Source organism: Microtus pennsylvanicus, chromosome 15 (genome assembly GCF_037038515.1).
Source record: "Microtus pennsylvanicus isolate mMicPen1 chromosome 15, mMicPen1.hap1, whole genome shotgun sequence".
Lineage (NCBI taxonomy): Eukaryota > Metazoa > Chordata > Mammalia > Rodentia > Cricetidae > Microtus > Microtus pennsylvanicus.
In genome coordinates, this window is record NC_134593.1 from 30,415,870 (window position 1) to 30,434,382 (window position 18,513).

The 18,513-nt window shown below is 41.6% G+C and overlaps 1 pseudogene; it reads right to left on the minus strand.

Moving 5' to 3' along the window:
• Nucleotides 1-14,416: 14,416 nt before the first annotated feature.
• Nucleotides 14,417-18,513, minus strand: part of LOC142836055 (small ribosomal subunit protein uS19 pseudogene) — a 221,351-nt pseudogene continuing 217,254 nt past the window's right edge.

Genomic DNA, 18,513 nt, shown 5'->3' on the forward strand with positions numbered 1-18,513 from the left:
TCTGCAGAAAGCTCATCTGTTCAAGATAAGGGGCCAGGTGGGCGCCTCCTTGTCATTTGCCCAGTGTCTCATTAATTTATTCAACCACATAGTCACTCATTTCCGTCCCTTCATTGTTCATTCCTCCATCCCCTCTTCTTCATTCCTCCACTTTTTCTCACTTACTGATTTATACACACCGACTCACAGCCGGGCACAGTCCCTCTGTGGTCTTTCTGTATGGGTGACGCTGGTCCTCAACAGCAAGCACCAAGGACGCTCCTTCACACACTTCAGAACTGCAGCCTCTGTTCTTTGCTTGGCTTTGTTTACCCACATATTAAGTCAGTCTCATTCATTCATTCACTCCTTCTCATGTACTCATTCTCATCGATTCTCACATTCATTCATGCATCATTCCTCACTGACTGATTCACCCCTTCTCACTAAGTCCTCACACACTCATCCCTTCATACACATATTCTACACATATTCATTTGCTCTTGGTTTCCATATACATTGTTTGATGACAGCTGCTAGCCACTGACTACTTGAAATGTACTAGTCTAAAATAAGATAAATTATAAATGTAAAAATGAACCCTGGATTCTTAGGGCTTAATGCAAAGATGGATGTAAAATCCTTATGAATAATTTCTCAAAAATACTAGTTACATAGAGACATAGAATTTTGGATATTTAGGGTAAAATAACATATAAAGTACTATACTCAGATTTAAAAAGTGTGTATGTGCACTCATGTGCATGCACACACATGCATGTGTGTGTGCATGTGCACTTGTGTGCTTGTGTGTGTGTGGTACCTGAGTATATGTATACTGCATCAGTTCAGATGCCTGAAGAAACCAGATGAAGGTATTAGATTCCCTGAAGCTGAAGTTATAAGCTTAAGTGTCTGAGCTACATACAGGTCCTGGGAACCAAACTCAGATCTTAACCCCTGGGCAATCTCTCTGCACCTGTGCATCTTACTCTTGAAAGATGAATAAAAGCACATAAATGTATTTTTTCTTGGTCATTAAAAATGTGATTGCTATAAGGCTTAACTCTTCCTCTGTGGTTGGCATTAGGCTTCTACTTCCTGAAACTAGATTCCTCTGAAGGACAAGAAGGCATGAGGTTGACAGATCCAGCATACGTGCCCTTAAACATGCCAAGGAGGGAGGGAAAGAGGGAGGAGAGCTGACTCCAAAGTCTCCCAGACAGGGACAGGGTACCCGAACCATGAATGGAGGATTTATTGCAGGCCTCTCCTAGGGGACTTAGCACAATGTTTATGATTGATAAAGGCACTAAAGCTGTTCATTAGTTATGTTTGCTACTTTGTACTTCTGTGCCTCTCAGCAGTGTGGGAAAAGGAACAGAATAAATTACCTAGTGATCTGGGAATTCCTGTAACCCACAACCAAGTAAGCTGTATGTGTGTGTGTGTCTTTTAATGAGATGCAATTTTGTTTCAATTTGGGAACTCCCCAAAGCTTTTCTGCTTAGTTCTCTCCAGTTGTAGCCTAGCAGCTATGGAAGCCGCAGCAAACGTGGAGATGAAATGGCAACAGCCAGGCTCAGTCCCTCTTCTGTCTTTCAACACTGGCAACTCAGTGGCGAACGGCAAGGGTGTGCCCTTCTTACACTTCAGAATGGCGGCCTCTGTCCTTTGCTTGCCGTCTACTGGCTTCCGGCTTGAGGATGTACACTCAAGCTAGAGTGTGAGCCCTTGGTCCAGAGTGAGGCATTCACAGGGTCCCAGCTATGTGCAGACGCTCAGGCTAATTACAGGTGCAGGTTGAGCGTTGGAGAGGCTGTGCTGGAGAGACATGCTCACTGCCAAGGAAGATTCAGGGACACTTAGGTGTGCTCTCCATCCAAGTGACAGGCATATGCTGGACACATGATCCTTGCTAGGTGCTGGGGAGATAAAAGTGAACAAAGCTTGTTTCCCAGTGAATGGGAAAAGTGTATAAAAATGAAGTATCATTTGGTGATGTCGTGTCTGGGAAGAAAGAGCTGATTGCATATTCCATTTTTAAATGTAAAACAGGATAAAATTCTCTGGATTTTTTGATAAAAAAAGAACTTAAAGATGGGGCAAAATGTTGAAAAAAAAAAGGAAGGTGCAGAGTCTTGGTGTCTCAGGACCCAAGAAAAGACATGATGGTTAATTTCTCTGGCTTTTGAAAATGAATTCAAAAGTATGAATAGGGCAGAGAAGCAAAAACTCAACAGCCCCAAAACAAACACATGAAACTCTTAGTAGAGACGTTTCCTTACCATCCCAGGCCAAGGGGGAATATTGACTCCACTATGACCAGGCCATAAGAAGATGCTTGGCCCCTCCCCTGTTCTGTTGGTAAAGACTCCCATCACTGCCCAGTAATCAGAAAGTCAGCATTGCATTAGTAGGGGGCACCTCAACGGGATGAAAGGAGAATTTCCACCTATTCCTTTCTCTATAGAGAAGAAGAACAAAAGGAACACATGTCTGAACAGGAGGAAGGAAATAGACTGGAGAATTGAGTGATCTCGGGGTCCTAGGGGATTTTAACAAGGAAGCTAACATGTGTCATTAACCATCCCCCGACCCCCAATAAAAGGAAGACTGTGGAGCTGAAGAGTATTTGAAGAAATCATGACTGCAAACTACCAAATTTGGCAAAATTCAAATTCTATCAACTCAAGAAATGGAGTGACTCTCCAACAAGTTAAACTTAAAGAAATTTGCACAACAAAACATACCACACAGACGAAATCTCAAAAGATAAAAACACTCTGAGGGCAGCAGCAGAGCCTAGTTGCCTCTCATATGTGGGTGGGTAAGTGGGTAGGAAATCTGAGTGACAACTTAGTGGTTGGCAGGAAGTCGCACCATATATGCATAAAATGGGCTGTCATTTTCAGGTCTTAATTAGAATACCCTACAGGATAGAAGGGCGAATAAAGACATTCTCAGATGACGGTAAACCCAAGCAATTTGTAGCCAGCACACCTGCCCTAAGAGACTAGCTGAAAGGAATTCTCTAAACAGGGAGGGGGTGTGATAAAATAAGTAACCCTGGAACACTAGGAAAAGGCATGATGAATATTCCACATTTACTTTTTACTCTTGATTTTCTACATTATGTTTGGTGGGAGAGGCAGAAATTATAACAGCATGATGTAGTTTTAATATGTATGCTGCACGTATTTAAGACAATTAAAAACAAGAGAGGACATGGGACTATAAAAGGAAGTCAGATTTCTATAATTCTAGTTGGTAAAATGTCAACACAAAGGGCTGGGCAAGTCATGTAGGCATAAAGCAATTCCTACATTGAACAGAATGAAAATACCACGTATCAAAGTCCGTGGGACATGGTGACAGGCAACTCTGGGAAGGGAATTTATAGCTCTAAATTTATACATTAAAAAAAAGTCTCATATAATCCAAATTTCCATCTCAAGACTCTAGAAAAAGGGAAAAATAGGATCAAAAAAAAGTAGAAAAAGAGAATCTTAAAAAGGTAAGAGGAAATAGAAATGGAATTATAAACCCAGAAAAATATTAAGAATTGGTGAAATGAAGATGGATTTTCTTAAGAAACAATCAGTGATACCGGGCACATCTCAGCATGAGACTGACAAGAGGGAGGATAGAACTTGTGAAAGTAGAGGCTGCAATGGGGAACAGTGTTATAAAACCTACAGGCACTGAGATCAGTGAGAGAGTGAGCCTAGGGACTTTATATTCATGAATAGGCAGGTCAGAGACAGACGATCACAAACCACAAGACTTCATTCCATATTTAATGGATAATTTCAATAGCCTTATGACTTTTTGTTGAAAATCTGACTTTAGTTTGTTTAATAAATTTTTAGGTATAAAAATCTCTCTATAAAGAAATTTTTAGGTACATATGAATTTGTTGGAAAATTAAAAAACAGCATTAATATCAATCCTACATGTTGTCTTAAGAATATAGAAAAGAGGGAACAGTTCCAAGTTATCAACAATTACATTAGTCCAAGCCAGAAAAATGGGGAAAAACATAGACCAATACCTCTTGCGAATATAGACACAACCTCCTTTAAAAAATGCTATCAGAGCTGGGGCGGTGGTGGCGCACGCCTTTAATCCCAGCACTCGGGAGGCAGAGGCAGGCGGATCTCTGTGAGTTCGAGGCCAGCCTGGACTACAAGAGCTAGTTCCAGGACAGGAACCAAAAGCTACGGAGAAACCCTGTCTCGAAAATAAAAAAAAAATGCTATCAGTAAGATATGTTTATTCCATAGATAAAAAGTTGGTCCAACATTTTAAAACCAGCCAATATACTATATTAATCAGGTAAAGAAAAAGAATCACACAGTGGCTTGGTTTTACATATCAGTACATAATATTCTGTTTGCATTTTTGACTTAAAACAACTCAGAAAAACAGGGGCAGAAGAAGTTTCCCAACTAGATAGAGATGTAGACACTATGCTCAATCACAAACACAGATCACTTTCTCACTAAGAGAGACAGTGGGGCAAGAACATAAACTCCAACCAATCTTATTTGGCTTGGTACTGGACGCATAGCTGGTGTGCTAAGGGAAAAAAGGAACAAATGAAATAATTCCTTACTTTTCTAATTATGTAATTGTCTAGGCATAAAATCCCAAGTACACCACAAAATTCTTAGATTTTTAGCAAGGAAGAAAAGACCATGGGATAAGAAAACAAAATGACATTATAATCATACAAAACAAAATACCATAAACACTGAATCAAAAATAGAAAAAGGGGGAAAAAAGAGGGTGTTGTTTCCCTTCAAAGCCATGTATAAGCTCAATGTGATTCTTTTTAAAATATAAGGATTTTTATATAGAAAATTCTAAAATTCATATGGAGATACAAAGAGATTAGAGTAACTAAGAAATTTTGTAAAACTGGACTTAGTGGAAAAATAAAAAGATACAGCCATTCTGGAAGGAAGTTTAGCAGTTTCTTAAAACAAACATGCAACTGCACAATCCAGTAGTTGAACTTTTCAGCTTTTATTCTATAGAGAAGCCTTATGGCCCCACAAAATCTCATAAAAATGTGTTCATAATGCTCATAACTATAAGCAATACAGACGTCTTTCAACAAATGATCCAATAAGTCGTGGCATGTCTGCAATAGAGAATAGTACTTAGACCATGAAAAGGAACACCTATTGATACATTCAACCACTTGACTCAATCTTCATGTAAAGAATTACGTGGAGAAGGTTGGGCTTATGGTATGATTATTGTCTGTAACATTATAAAATGGTAACATTTTCAGAACCGAGAGCTGCTTAGTGGTTGCCAGGGCCTACAGGAGATAAGGATGTAGCTAAGGGGGTTGTAGGTGACCATGTTTCTATCAGGGTAGCATGAAAGAACCTGTGGATGTCAGACATGGTCTGTATCTTGATTGTAACCCCGGACACATTCTCTCCATGACAGTATACTCTAGTTCTATGAGATGCTGCATTCAAGGAAACCTGAGTTCCTTAAGGGATATGTGGGATTTTTCTATATTCTTACAAATGTGTCATAATACTCTCAAACTAAAATGCTTAATTAAGAATATTATGAGAAAGGAAATAACATAACTCAATATGCAAGTGGTAACACAAGATTCTATATAAAACACTTTGAGATCCTGGGGATGGCCAATTACTTCTGCACAGGGACAGTTAGTGATGGCTGCAGATGCCAACACATGCCCAAGGTTCTAAGGAAGGAAATTTCATTTCTCTTTCTTCATATTTTACCTTTCTACTACAACATCCCCTAAAGGCTCACGTCTTACAGGCTCAAGCCCCATCTTGGCACTGTATGTAGGAAAGGGAATCCTCAGGATGTGGGGCTCAGGGGGAGGTCTTGGTCATTCAGGATCCTGGGCTCCTTTCTTCCTCTCTCTGCTTATTGGCCACCGTGTGGTTAGCTGCCTCCTCAGCCATGTGTTTCTGTCACTGGGCTGCCTTCCCATAGACCCACACCCAAGAGACCATGGGCTGAAACCTCTGAAACTGTGTGCCCAAACAGCCTTCCTCTTTTTAAGTTTTTCATTTCAGTTATTGTGGGATAGTAATAGAAAACTGATTATCTTGGTTAAGGAGACAGCTCAGTGAGTCAAGGCTGTGCAGGTGTGAGGACCTGAGAACAGACCTCCAGCAACCCTAGAAAGCTGGGCCTTGTGGCATATGCTTGTGACTCAGTAGAGGGAAGCAGTGATGAGGGATTTCCAATGAAAGAGCTCCAGCTTTAGTCAGAGATCCTGTCGCAAAGATAGAAAGTGATTAAAGAATTCTGGCCTCAACCTGCACACGCACAGTGAGTGGTTAGTATCTAGAATGCATCAAGAGGTATGGGGAGGGAGGGACAAAGAGATAGAGATATAGAGAGAATATTCTACTATCACTGACTTTTTCAACATTGTCCCCACTGTTTATTTATTCATAGTTTGTTAAGGCCATGAATTGCTGCACACGTCTTAAAAATTAATGTAACTATTCAAGGAGGCAGGTGCTATTATCTTAGACAAGCAAGTAATGCTTGGAGAACTTCCGACACTTTGCCTAGGTCATTCAGAGGACAAATGGTAGGACCACCCCGGTATGTTTCAGGGTGGTGATTATTCAAAAACATCTTTGGCTTTTTTCTTTAAAGTCTTTTATTTTTATCTTTATCTTCATTCCCAGCATCCTTTTGGATTAATAACATCATTTAAAATATTTTGTCTTGTCTTTTCTGCTTGATTTATTGGTATATTTTTATTTTAAAAAGTTCTTTGTCTAGGGCTTATAATATTCGCGTTTTACTTAATCACAGTCTACCTAAACTGATATCTCACCTTGTTATTTAATCCTTTGAAAAAGTCACGCTGTTCTTCTGTGCATCCCTGCCTTTTCTTTTCTGTTGCTGTCACATTCTTAATTCTATTTCCTAAGCACCACACGCACCATTATTAATTTCCTTCAATTAACTTTCTTTTCAAAAGTACAAGTTATAAAAATTAAAAGTCACCCCCAGATTTACTTTTTTCAACTCTTCTTATCCCTTAAATCCAAATTTCCACCTGGGATCATTCCCTCAGCTTGAGCATCTTCTTATTGAGTTTCTTTGTAGTGAGGCTATTGGTGATATTGTTTCTGATTTTTACTGACTTACAAACATTTATTTTACTTTATTTTTTTTATTTTTTTTTTAAAACTGGATATGGAATCTATGTTGAAGACTTTTTCCTCTTTCTACAGAGACAGCTGCACCAAGCTCATGGACACTTAGGAACTCTTGACATGGCAGCTGTGGAGCCTCCATGGGACGGCACTAGGCCTCCCATATGTGGGAGACAGGGGTAAGCTTAGACTATCTGTGAGGCACCTGGCAGTAAGACCAGACTCCATCCCTGGTGTATAAGCTTTCTATCTATTGACTGTTTTCTTTCTTAGTTACCGTATTCCCCATCTTTTTTGTATTTCCAGTAATATGTGATAAATATAAATGAGTAATATAATTTAGAGGCTCTGGACTTAGTTTTCTTATTCTCAAGAGTATAAAATTATTTTCTGTATAGTAGCAAAATTCCTGATTTTTTTATTCAGTAAATTTTCTCTTACACAATTTCCCACATACAAGCAATATTTACTTCTCCCTCCCCATATCCCTACTATTCTTTTCTATCCATGACTCTCCCGTAAATGTCACTCAATCATTCATGCCTATCCCTGAGTTTTCTCATCCTCTGAGTTTCATCAGGACCATATGGCTGACTATAGGTTTGGAACTCTCTACTGGGGCCTGACAGGCTCAGCAGCGGGTATACAATCAGAGACAATGCTTCTTCCCCTCCTAGGATTTATCAATAGTCAACACTTCGGCAGTAAAGGGTAAGCAAAGCACTCAAACACATGAAATAGAAAACAAAGGGATGAACATTATTGATTTCCCCTCCACGCTCAGTGGGGCTTTGTTACAGATGCTTTAGCAAACCAATATTCTTTGTGGGTTAGTCAGCTCTCTGTTGCTAGAGCGGATACACAGCAGACAATCAGCTCAGGAAGAGGAAAGGTTTGCCTTGGCCAACAGCGTTGGAGATGTCAGTCCATGGTTGAGAGGTTCAATCACTGGAGACTTGAAAGGAAGGCAACACACCCTGCCAGGGAACATGTGGTTGAGGATAGCCACTCATTTCCCATTGGGCAGTCGAATGAGAAAGGACAATACAAATGTCTCATAGTCCCATTCAAAAGAATGCCTACAATGACCCACTCAAAAGGATGCCTACAATGACCCACAGCCTTCGTTTTCTAAAGGCTAAACTACTTCCTGTTAGCACCATGGACTGAGGACCAAGCTCCTACTCCATAAGCCCTTGAAACAGATTCAAGCTAAAAAGTTTAGTAATCCCCTTCATTGTGCTATATAGTCTTCATCTTTTTCATCTTTTCTTGGTCATCTCCAGCTCTTCAAACTCTTTTATATAAATATTTTGTAGATCTGGGGAGTTAGGTCAGTCTGTAAAGTGTCTGCCCTGTAAACGTAAGGACCTGAGTTCTGGAACCTATGTAAGATATCCAGGCATGGTGGTGGTGCATATATGTAATTCTAGATCTAGAGAGGCAGAGACAGGTGCTACTCTGGGGCTTCCTGGCCAGTCAGCCTAGTCTAATTACTGAGTCCCAGGCCAGTGAAAGACCCTGGCTCTAGAAAAACAACATGAAAGACTCATGAAAAATGATAGTTGAGATTGTTCTTTGGCATGCATATACGTTCACATGTAATCCTCCACACAATGTGCACATGCAAATGTTATGTAGTATTAATAATTATTATGTAGGAACAATATGCACTCTTTTCCGGCATGCCCCCAATGACCTACTTCCTCCAACTAGGTCCTACTTCCTCTCTGCTATATTATCATGATAGAGATATCATAGGATCCACCCATTGTTTGGGTCAGAGTTCTCAGGATCCAATCACTTCCCAACATTTGGCAACGCAGTCCACCACTATACAAGCCTGTAGGGGACAATTGATATCAAATAGCAATATTGACTCAACCTATACACACTTCTGCAGGCCACTTCCATGAAGATGTGTTTGTGGATACATGCATGCATATACGTATAGATGGAGTCAATATTGTTATTTGATAACACACACACACACACACACACACCCTACTTTGGTAAGAATGCAAATCAGTTTCTTTGTGTTTAATGACATTTTGATTTTCCTTAAAGTTGTCAGCCCCCCTTTCAGTCACCAGTTGAACATATCTGTAACCTGAGGACTTAGCTGTGGCTTAAATCTCCTAGAAGCAGCCTTGACAAGGAGCTTGGAGACTTAGTTCAAAGGACAACAACTATTAGTCCTACTTGATTCTCTAAGCTTGCTCTTTTTCCAGTGCATTTATTGCCAGGAAGACACAGGACATACACTACGTTACCCCAGCTTCCCAGAACCATTTTATAGAAAACAATGACCTAAAGGCTGCGCCTGCAGTTTCCATCCGTGTTGCTCAAAGACAGTGGCATGAGGAATACTCTGCAGGCTTTGTATTACCACCACTGAAGACACTCTTTATCATACTGCCCCATATCTTACAGGAAGGCCCATGAGAATGGCGCCCATTTCTCTTCCTTTTTAATCACAGGATCCTTTCTTCAAATAAAATATTATGTGGAAACTTAATGCCTAAAGTAGATCGATGTGGTTGAAATAGAAACTGGAGGCTCCTGAACCTCATCATCCCTCTGTCCTGTATTTTTTCCTGTCTACACATCCTTCTTAATCTTCCCTCCTCCAGTTCTCCTTCATGATCTCTTAAGAACAATCTTCCGTGGGCATAGTATTAAAACCACTAGTTCAAGTCCAAGGCAGAGGGCATTTCTGAGAATTTAGGGCTAGCACAAAATTCGTCTCATCAGACAAAAGGCTGTGTTTGTTTTTATATTACCCAGATTTAGAGAAGTTCTTTGTGTTTCCTTTCTTGCCTTGAATGAGACAAAAATCTGCATATAGTAGGCACTCACAATACAGTATTTCTTGTCGATCATTCTACAGAGAACAAAAGAGCTGGCTTTGTTTTCCCACTAAATGCGTAGCGGTAAGTTGATTATCCTTCTCATTTCAAGTGCATCAGTTGTCAGAGAAAGCATGTGAGTCCATGTGCAAGTATTTATTCTCCTTCACCCAATAGCTCTGTTCCTACTAGCCACTATCTTCCTCCCCTATTCTACACGGTTTGATGTATAACTTTTGTTAGGATGTGTTTAGTAAACACATTGTATTATTTCACGACCACCCACCCCGACTCCACACACACACAGACCCTTCCACCCCAACACACACACAGAAACACACTCATACATGCACCATTCATTGTCACTATGGTAAGAATGACTCTACCTGTACACACTTCTGAAGTCCACTTCCATGGAGGTGTGTCCATGACTACGTGCATACAAACGTATTACCCACTTAGGTAAGAATGCAAACCAGGCCTTCTGTGTTTAATGACATTTTAGTTTTCCTTCATTGTCAACCCCCCCCCCCCACACACACTTTCAGTCACCAGTTGAGTGTATCTGCAACTTGGGGACTCAACTGCTGCTTAAAGCTCCTAGAAGCAGCCCTGCCCCGGCACCATCTGCATCAGCATGTGTTAATATAGTCAACGTCTTTCAACCCCAGCCTGCAACATGTCTGTATTGTGTCCATGCTCTCTGTACTGTATTGTAGGCTAAGGCCACCTCTTACAGCTGATCATTACAAACATTGAAACAAATGTCCTTATACAGGTGCCTCTTCAGAGTTGTTTTTCTGAGATGCAAGTATAGGAGCAGAATTTCTGGGCTATCACAGGCACGTATACTTAATCTGACCAGGCATTGGCAGACCTGTTCCTGGAAGACTGTATCCATCTACCGTGCAGAGGGTTCCTGCTTCCCCAGATCCCTAACAACTCTTGGCATTATCCAATTTTCTGACGTTGTTCAGCTTTAAATATTTCTCTTTGCCTTTTCAGTTTGCATTCATTTTGTCCTTATTTATGGTGAGCAGATATCCAGACGCTTGCTTTGGATTTCTCCCTGCAAACTGTCAGTGTACCGTGCTTGTCACTGTCCTGTTGAGACTGTTGCCTTTTCCTCGTTAAGTTTCACACATTTGTTGCATGTTCAGGATTTGCCTTCAGCAACTGCAACGCGAACCTTATATAGGTAAAATGTTCTACCAGTATGAGGGTTTGGGTCCCCAGCTAGTGATGCTGTCGGGAAGGGGTGTCGAATCCTTTGAACATGGGCATAAGTGGTATACACGGGCCACTAGGGCTGGGCCTTGAAGGTTCCACCTGCCTCTGGTTCCATCTGAGCACTCGGTATTTCTCTCTGGGCCACTGTGACTAAGCTCCTCAGCCACTATGGCTTCCCTGGCATGAAACAGAGCCCCCCTCCATCAGGAGCTCTCCAACAGTATTCTGTCATAGTGATGAGAGAAGTGACAGATACGGAGAACAATATTAAAAAGAGGTTTGTTTGTGTTTCAAGCAAAACTATTTTCAGGAATATTCCTCTCCTCAATCTGTTTTACTTAACCCGCGAACCCCAGATATCATTACATCAAAATGCAATCAATGAGCTTTTCACAAGTCCTCCCACAGCTGTTGTGTACTTAATGCTTCTAGAGTCCTGCACTTTGGGTCAGTTAGCGCACAAATGCTCAATGACAGCATGCGGCCTGTGGTGACCGTATTACACAGCGAAGCAGCTATCTTCATAAATTACCTTTTTGGTTCTGCGTTTTGCTAATATTTTCCCCATTTTGTGATACCGACTTCTTGATGGTCTTTATAGATGTCCTTAATTATGATATCTAACATGCTAAGTAATCTTAAGTTGTATACTCAGAAACATATTCTTTTCATCTAGAATCTCCTTTTCTGCTCTTATCTTTGTCAGAGGCTCACATATAAAAGTTCTCTGCCCCAAAGTCCTTTAGAATAATGACGGAAGTGCTTAATGTCTCTTGCAGAAAAAGCCGTAACAGTTAGGACAGCCACTTAGCCCCTTATTTTCCTTGCAGCTTGGGTTCTGCTCACCTGGATGACAAAAGCCATGCGTTCATATGTGATATGTACGGTGGGCCCTAAGGGGTAGAGTCCTTATGGAATGCATATGAGCAAAACTAGCCTAGAAAATTCCCTGGGACCCTGCCACGTTGGAGGTCTCAATCATTTGAAAAGAGTTGGAAGGCACTGGTTTTAAAGATGTCATATTCAGCTTGTACTTGATTGCTTCCTATTTCCTCAAATACCAGAATTGCATTTATTTCAGTAAGGCACTTGTAGCAGAAAATATATAATCGAGAGCCTGCCACCCTTCACTCAAAAGGACGCCACCGAAGAGTATAAGGGTGGATATATTCACTTTTAAATTGTTCTGTCTCTCTTAATTTTTGTAGAACCTGAGTGATTGCTTTTGGGTGAATAAAAGGTACTTAATGATGAGATTCCACGGTACCGCAGCTTCAAGCTGTCTCTTAACCATTCCCCGCCTGCAGGAGATTCACACATTGGTCCCAACCCTCCTCCCCACAGGGCTGGGAACTGGCCTCAGAATCCAGCCAACTCAGTTTGTCCCAGGCAGCAAACAGCCCGTGGAAGCTGGCAGGTGTTGTAGGTACTGAGACAATTCGTTTTGATTGTCAACTTGAGGGGATAGGGAATCAACTAGGAGACATACCTCTGTCTACATCTGTGAGGACATTTCCGGGAAGGATCTCCCAGGGTAGGTGGGCATTTCCAGGAAAGACTGACAGAGGGAGAAGACCCTCCCCCAGAGTAGGTGATCCAGGTCTAAAGAGCTGTTTTTAAAGTGTTGTAAAGTGTTGACTGTCTGCCTTCGCTTCTAGTTCATCCCCTCCTCCCCGGCCCTCTCCTCTCTTTTTTTTCTACAATGCTTCTCTCACGGCAGACCCCAGTTTGTCAGCCTTCCTAACCCTGACTTTCAATCTCAGATTCAGATCCAGGCATAGGAGGTGTCCGACCTCATGGTCCACAGTTACCTGGTTCTTGGCATCTCTAGCATGCAGACAGCTATTATTGAACAATTTGTTCGTAAGGGTATCCATTGTTTTAGCAATTTTTTTTACAATACTTCAACAGTTCAGTTTTCCTAGACATACATGCATACACACACATATGAAAAGAAGAAAAGTAATGAGGTAAGTGACAAAGGCAGATGAGAGTGAATCGTCACTTCAAGGTTGGCGCCTGGGGACAATTCTACACCTGCTCCAAGGGCCTATGGCTGAATCTATAGCTCAGCACCCAGCCTTATCCTCCCCTACCCTCAGACCCACATCCTCAATGGGTCCTTGCTGTCCGATGCTCCTCCACACCAATGCCTTCAAATAAATCAATAAGTGGATAGATGAGCTAACTCGAGTATTAGAATATTTGAAAAGGGTGGCTCTCAAGACAACAGATGCATGCAATAATCCATTTCGGCATGGGGTGAATTTGCTCTAACCAAAGGGCTATCACCGGTGTCAAAGGCAGTTAGCATCACACTGTCTGTGTATCTATTTCTTGTTAGCTCCCCAACACTGAGCAGTAAACACATTTCACAGTTTTGCAAACTTCTCCTAAACAAATATTAGAACAGTCGCGTTAACCATCCCCCCACTCCTCCCATAGCTTTGTCTTGCTTTCATCCTCAAAACTTCAAGTTCAAGACCCCAGGAGCCTGCTGAGCTCAGGGGCAGGAGCTTCGGAGGAAAGAGCATGTTCTCTTTTGATCTCTCTTCTCTTCGCCACAGCTAAAAATACACATCTCTCCACCCCATCCTGTCAATTCCCCTGTAATTAGAAAGGCCCAGAGTCTCACCTGCAGAGTCTCTATCCCAGAGGAGAACTTGGGGAGCAGGTGGGGCAAGTGGGTGATGAGGGCAGATAAAATTGGGGGGCAGAAGGATGTCAGGATCTTGTGATGAAAGTTGAGGCCAGTGAAAGGATGAGGCGTATGTGGGAAAGGTGGGCTCCTCTTACTGAGGACTGGAAGGACCTTACTCTTCTTCAAGATGCCCATTGCACATTTTTTTTTTATGACGGGTGTATGAACAGAACCACATAGGAACTTTGCTGCCCTGAGTTAGAGATGGATTAAGGATGGAAAGTCTGAATTGGTGTTAAAACAGATGTCAAATATAGGATGTGGTACTTTGAGTAATACTTTGTTGTTCTTGTAGGTTTGCTATTTTGAAAGAATAACAAACATGTAAAAATTATTAAAAAAATAAGAAATTTGAATTAGGGGGGGTGTTTGAAACACACACACATGAGACCATAGGTTCAATCCCCGATTCTGGGGGGGGTAAAAACCCTACTACTTTAATAAAAACCAGACTTAGAAGATGGTGTGTTTTTTTTTTTTTTTTTTTTTTTTTTTTTTTTTTTTTTTTTTTTTGAGACAGGCTTTCTCTGTGTAACAGCCCTAGCTGTGCTGGAACTAGCTCTTGTAGAGCAGGCTGGCCTTGAACTCACAGAGATCCACTTGCCTCTATTTCCCAAGTGCTGGGATTAAAGGCGTGTGCCACCACCGCCTGGCCAAGATGGTGCTTTTTTAACACATGATTTTAACATGAGAAAGGCCTTTCAGTTGGAGACAATTTCAGATTAACCAGAATAAACCAGAGTATAATTAGTTGATTTAAAAACTGGCTCCTCTTCCAGAGACTGAGAACACAGAAGAAAGTATCACTGGGACAGAGCATGAGCTGAGGAGGTGACAAGTGGGACTGAGAGTCAGCTATGGGCCAGACTGTGAGGTTCTTGTGTGCCAGTTGGAGGGGCTGGCGTTTCTCAGTCCCTCAGCCAGGGGGTTGAATACCTGTGGCTACATGAGGTGGTATTTCAGAGCAATCTCAAATCCATGAGATATCAAGTATAGTATAATCTTCCTGGAGCATTTTCCAGTGTCACTTGAGAATTCTGGAGGAGGTGGCTAAGAGACTCTGCAAAGGCTGGGAAGTTCTCGGAAGGGGACTTAAGATGTTATTGTTTTATTGAAGCAAACTCAGTGGATCGTGGGAGAGCTAGGTGGATTCCAGGTTTGAGGGAGGCCTTCTGTGGGGACGGAAAGTAAAGTCACTCTATTACTGGTTTGTTAGGAGAGTCACTTGATAGGCTGCATCAAGGGAGGGAAGGGAGATTTGAGGCAGGGAGTGGTTTTCTATAATGGTCTTGGATTGTTGCAAAGAGAAGTTTCTCTGATGTGGGGTGAGGGCTACACTTATCTATGGGTGTGGGAACAAATGTTTAGAATATAGTTAGTGATTGTGGTGGTCTGGCAAAGTTATGAGTCTTGTCTAAGATCTATGACTTCTCTAGCCCTGGGTAGTTTGCTTGGTTTCCAGTACCGAGCAGGATTTCTCTCTTGTTGAGTGAGTCTTAAATTCCCATATAAAGTTGCTGATTGCCATCAAGGTATGCGGGCTATTACTGCACTGTGTGGTTCATAGATGTCTACCTGGGCAGGACTGTTGATTGTTTTCCTTCTTTGGAAGCTTGCATGGTGCTTTAAGCACCATGCAAGGCAGATCTCAGGCAGGAGGCTTTCGTTAGTTCTGTGATGCTTAATCTTCATCACCAACTTGATAAGATTTGTAATCACGTAGGAACAAATCTCAAAGAGGTTTAGTTGATAGGAAAATATCCACCCTGAATGTGGGTTTACCATCCCATGGGCTGGATGAAAAAGAAGGTGAGTGGAGGGAGCCCCGGCACCTCTCTCTGCTTCCTGCGAGAACACAATGTGACTAGAGGTCTCGGGCTTTTGTTGCTATGTCTTCTCCGCCCCAGTGGCTTATATTCTCAGACTGGGAGGCAAAAGAAAGCCTTCTTGCCTAAGCTGTTCTTGTCAGGTATTTTGTCATAGTAGCAAAATAAATAAATAATAAATAAAATAAAAATAAAAAATTTTTACAAAATCAGCTACTACAAGTTCTTTAGCTGTGGGTCAGATGAATATGGACATGATGTCTGAATTTGGTTTGCTGAGGGCCATGTGGACCTCCAGAACAGGATATCCTTTCTTCATGCAGGACTTTCTAACTGACCAGCTTATTTCATGCCGCTCTTCCTTAGAGCTCAGAGTGCCTCTGTTCCCATCAGAAGCAACTGCTCTTAGGCCCACTGCAAAGCTTCCATGCAGGACCCTTGTGTTTTACTTTCTTCTCCTAGGTTTACTCAATTGCGCTCCCCACTGCAATCCTGCATCCTGAGACCTGTGGTTTTCTGTTTGTGTAATTTTCTTTATCTTATCTCCTGCCACATGGCCAGTAGCATCCCAGGAATCCAAATATGCCTTGTAGGCTTAAAAATAGCTTTATTCTGTTCTCCTGTTGAAATTATAGTTCAGCTGGGAATTTAATTCCGAGTGAAAAATAAATTTCTTTCAGAATCTTGTCTTCTAATGTCACATGTGGTTATTGAGAAGTCAATTGTTTTTTTTCTGATTTTGTGTCTTTTGATGTGACTTTTTTTTTCTTTTCTGGAAGCATTTAAGAGATTATCTTTAGTCCTGTGGTTTTGAGATTTCATAAGAAGCCTTGATGGGAGGGTTTTATTCATTTATTTTGTTGGGCAATCTGAGCCATTTCAATCAAGGAGCTCATGTGTTTCATTTTCAATTCATAGAAAATGTTTTTGGAGCATGCATTGAATGACCACTTTCTGCTTTACGTCCTTCCCCCATCTCCAATGTATACTAGATAATTCTTGGACCTTTTGACTTGTCCTGGGAATTTATTTCCTAGTTTTCCTCTTTGTCTTCATTTGGGGAGGTCTCTTGTGTTTGGTCTTCCAGTGATGCTGTTGAAGCCTTACTTTCAGCTCCCACCCTTTTCTATAATTGCATCCTACTTAGTTTTGCATGTGTGTTGTGTTTCTGCATCTTAAAGAATTTGAAAAGGTCTTTTGTTGCTGAAGTTTTGTTCTGCTCTGGCCATTTTCTTCCAGCTTTATTTCTCCCCCGTTCTGTTCTGTTCTCCACCTGCAAGGCTGTCATCCAAATTAGAAAGTGCAAGGGAAGGAAGATGGGGCTGAGGGAAGGGGAGCAAGAGAGGCAAGTAAGGGAGAAAATCAAATCAAAATATGTCATAAGCACGTGTGAAAGTGTCACATGAAACCCATTGTTTTGTACAATTAATAGATATTAAATCAAAAAATAGAAAAAAGAGCAAGGTTTCTAAAATGTTCAGAAGTTGTGTGTGTATGTATGAGCATAGGCATATATGCAAGAGTGTGTATTTGGGGGGAGAATTTATTATCTGACTTCAATGCCGAGTGATCAAACACCAAGAAGAATGTAGATAATATTTTTTCTATTGTAGGCTAGAAGACATGGGAATTCAATTTTTTTTCTGAAGAAAATCTTTTTATCTCATTGTTGTTGTTCCTTCTATATCCAGCTCTTCTGATTTTTGGAGCTGTTAGGAGGTGGGAGCTAAGGTAGTTTTTCTTTGTGTCTCTTGTTCAAGACACAATGTTACCGGCTTCTGTTTTTTTGTTTGTTTGTTTGTTTGTTTTGGTTTTGTTTCTTTTTTGGTTTTTCAAGACAGGTTTCTCTGTAGCTTTGGAGCCTGTCCTAGAACTAGCTCTTCTTGTAGACCAGGCTGGTCTTGAACTCACAGAGATCGGCCTGCCTCTTCCTCCCCGAGAGCCGGGATTAAAGGCACGAGCTGCCACCACCCAGCCTGGCATCTGTTTTTAACCTAAGACAGCCTTGTGGAAGACTATGCAACTACGTCTTGAAGTTTCTTGTCCAATCTAAACTAGAGCCCCACCTCTGCTCTAGCACCTGAGTGGCGGTGTCCGTGACCCTCTAGGGTGAGACAGAGCCCATCCACCCATCGTTCTGCACATTGACGTCCACGTTTCCCAGGCTGCCACATCCTCTGCTTCTGTTTGTAAGTGCTCACACCTCCTGAAACTCTCTGCAGGACCCCGGGAGCAGTGCAGCGTTCCCACTCTGTTTACCTACTCAAGCTCTTTTGAAAATAGGCGTTGAAATCGCTTCTCTTCAGGGACCCCTGTCTTTCTCTATCCCGCTCTGACACTTACAGATTGACTTACAATAAAGGGATCACCAGTGTTTAATTTAGCATTTTAATCAGAAAGCCTAGTGTAGATTTTTGCGTGAAAAAGTTTGTACTATGCAAACCGTTATGGCCCTCGGTGCCTGGCACAGCAGAGGTCCCATGAAGATCTCATTCTGCCTTAGTGGTTTAGCCTATAAGGCCGTATCCACTGCTTTGTGCCAGTGAGTGTATAGGCTGAGCCTGATGGGGTATAAAAGACAGATAATCCCTAATCATGTCAAGAGAGGAAGCCTGAAAGTAGGCTTCTACCAATCGTCGTTATGGTTTAGATGTGACATATGCCCCTAAAAGGTTCACGTGTTGAGAGCTTGGTCACCAGCTGGTGGCATTATAGAAGGGACTGGATTCTGAGATGTTAGATCA